Source organism: Lipotes vexillifer, unplaced genomic scaffold (genome assembly GCF_000442215.2).
Source record: "Lipotes vexillifer unplaced genomic scaffold, Lipotes_vexillifer_v1.1 scaffold67, whole genome shotgun sequence".
Lineage (NCBI taxonomy): Eukaryota > Metazoa > Chordata > Mammalia > Artiodactyla > Lipotidae > Lipotes > Lipotes vexillifer.
The window spans coordinates 1767155-1770331 of record NW_006797638.1 but is presented as its reverse complement, the minus strand read 5'-3'; the positions used below and the strand labels follow the sequence as shown (position 1 = coordinate 1770331).

At 45.7% G+C, this 3177-nt stretch overlaps 1 protein-coding gene across 1 annotated transcript in view; it reads left to right on the top strand.

Moving 5' to 3' along the window:
- NR2F1 (nuclear receptor subfamily 2 group F member 1) overlaps nucleotides 1–3177 on the top strand; it is a 10274-nt gene that overhangs the window by 3954 nt on the left and 3143 nt on the right. The gene's annotated exons all lie outside the window — the stretch shown is intronic.

The window sequence follows — 3177 nt, the reverse complement described above, 5'->3', positions numbered from 1 at the left end:
CGGGCGGCTAGGTGGCCCGGCCTGGCGGCCTGGAGCCCCGCGCGGGGCCGCGGCTGCGGCGGCTGCGGCGGCGGCGGCGGGCGCGTGGCTGGCGGGGGGTGGGGCGGGGAGGCGGTGCCGTGGATCCGTCTGGCTGCGCGTGTGTGCGGTGTGCATGTGTGTGCGATGTGCGTGTGCGTGTGTGCCGGAGCTCAGCGTTTCTGGGGGAGGAGAGGGAAGGAAGGGAACGTGGGAATGTGGCTTTCTCCTCTGTGTGGCACGCTCCCTGGCTGAGTTTCCCGACACAGTGAGACACAGAGAGGGAGAAAGAGAGGAATGCGGGCAAATAAATCATAAATAATCCCGCTTTATTGCATCCTAATTTTCCCTTATCGGAAAGCATTCATGTTTGCAGTTGCTGAGGTTATTGAGGGTCGTAAAAAACGTATTCGATCTAAACAAGAAAGATGAAAAACAAAAGCAATACTGTAGAACCCGCAAGTATGGGAGGATTCCCGCCCCGGAGATAAATCTCATAGTCACGCAAAACGCACGAACATTGGAAATTTAACAGAGTGCCTTAAAAATATCAAATTAAATGTAGGCAGTGGTAACATGCATGTTAACAATTTCTCTTATGATAGATGGTTCTAATTAACTTCCAGGAAAATGCATTAATGCTGCCTTTGAAGGCTCTGGTCCGAGCCTCTGAGAACACTGCCCCCCTTTTATTATTGTAACCTGCAAGAGGGAAACATATAAACACCCAGGACAGCAGGTAATGGGGGGAAATAAAAACAAAGCCAGAAAGGACGCTGGTGGGGAACAGAGCTGCTCAAACTGGGTCTCGGGCCTTGCCCACTGTGAGTAGGGTTAGCTGCCGGTTTACCACCATTATTGGCGCTATTGTTTTTAATTCCTCCATTCAGAGAACAAATAAACCATCCTAATAAATCTGTCCTAGAGGCAGGACCTCCAAAGGCCAAATTAAAACCACTCTTGAGCAGAGATGGCAAAACCCCTTTCCCAAGGCCTCGCTGAACAGTAAGCAGTGGTATAATCTATCAATATTTCCTGGCTTTCATGCGTGAAGAATCATATTTACATTGTATTAAAATGACTCTTAAATTTGCACAATATTGTAATGTAGCAAATGTAGTATTAATATCGATCTGAACAGCAGATAATTTATTTAGACAAGAGCATCTCATTTGTATGCAGGGTGGCCTGAGCTGTGGACTTGGACTGCCCCCCTTTTACTTTCAGTGCAAATGCAGGTCTGCTAGTGGGAGAGGGAGTTATTCTTTGCAAGAGGATAAAGTGCGAACCTTAAAACAAATGGAAGATTTATTGAATAGCCTCCTCGGTGTTTGAATGCATTTTATCTTAATAAGTCTTCTTGATGGAAACGTGTTTTTCAAAAGTGACAAAGAGCCTGGGAAGCAGCGACCCGGCTGCTTTAGCTCTGGCAGGCCTGGGGCCTGTCTGGCTCTCCACTACCCAGCTCTTTAGCCAAATTAATCAGGAAGCAAGCCAGTGTCGGGGAAGCTGGGGTTTTAAAATCTCATCCAGTGAGGTGTCTTGAAGCAGAAATGTGACTTGGAGCTGGACGGAGGTCTTCTCAAGAAAAGTCTCCCTCCCTTTTCCTTGTCCCCCCCCTAAGGTTCTTTGAACCCCCTTGACTTTTCTGATCTCCTGCCCTTTCCCAGAGAGAGGCAAGGACTGTGCAGGCTGTAAGGAAGACTGTGGAATTATTCATGCTTTCCTTTCAACTTTCCATCCTAAAATGTCCCTGTAAAAAGTGTTCCTTTAAAAAAAAGTTTTCACAAAGATATTTCTTAAACCAACTCTTCAAGGTGTAAGGGAGGCCGAGAAGTGAACAATAACATTATTTTGTTGGAAAAATTGCAAGAAGAATATCTGAAAGTGGAAATAGAGCTGTCAGTAGTAATTCACCCCCCCTCCTCCATACAACACATTTCCACTTTTGACTAAACTTGTTTTGATTGCTAGCCAGAAGGGAATTCATGGGAAGCCTTCTCAAAGTCATCCAACTTTTAAGCAAACTTTGAATGATGGAAAAGACAGTTTTAGACATATTGTCCAACGAGGTTTACTCCGGATAAGTATTTGAAGCTGGCACGGGGGTTCCCTGTGGTGGTTTTCACATTTGGCCTCCGGATGGTATGTTTAATCCTTAATATTCTGGACAGCATCCAAGGACTAGGTCATGACCTGAACTTACTTTTTTTTAAAAAATTCATTAATTCATACACCTAAATATTCTCTCAGATAAGTGAGACTTTCCCCGAAAGGAGCCTTCTAGTTAACATTAATACAAGAAATCCATTTTCAGCACAATAATAACTTTGATTTCTAGTTATGGCAGCTGATTACATCTATATTTCCTGAACACTAAACTCTTCTGAATGCACAACATGAAATACATTCTCTGCACTACAAAGGCTAAGCTGGGAGGGCCTGAGCCGTAATGGTTATTTATTTACATAATTTCTTTTCCATATACTGTAGAAGAAATATTAAGGCTTCCCACATTGACACTACCATATAAAAAGCGAGACATGGGTTTTGCACATTCTGCCTCCTTTTCTTATCTGGGTATAACTCATGGAGTGTAAATATGTACTGCATCACACCCCCTGCTCACCCAGTTTTGCTACCACAACCAGACGATTGATCTGAGAGCTCATACTGTCAGTCCACAGTTGGGGGAATTCTGTTGCAGAGATATCCAGAGTAGGAATGAATATCTAGAGTGGGAAGCCAGGCCCAAATTAGGGCTCCTGCCCGAGGGAGGCTACAGGGCTGGCCGGCTGGCACTTAGCAGCGGGGCCCAGCTACAGGCATTCTGCCTTCAGAGGAGGAAAGAACTCGATGCAGCCAACACAGGGCCCAGGCATGCCTTTCCTGGGCTTCTCTCCCTTGGAGTAGCCTAGCTGGGGGAAGGGTAGTGACCTTGCACCCTGGGGGCCCTAAGTGTAAATATCAGATAAATATTTTACAAACCTGAGGAGACTCCATATGGGTCTTTTAAAAAAAAACCTGCTGGGGTATCAGTGGGTCCCTTTCCTACTGCATTCTCTGAGGCTGAGAGGGATCCTGTGGCATAAGGGGCAGATAATGCATGTCAAGCAAGATATATGTAAATAAGAGTCTGCATGGTGGTCATTCAGCAGG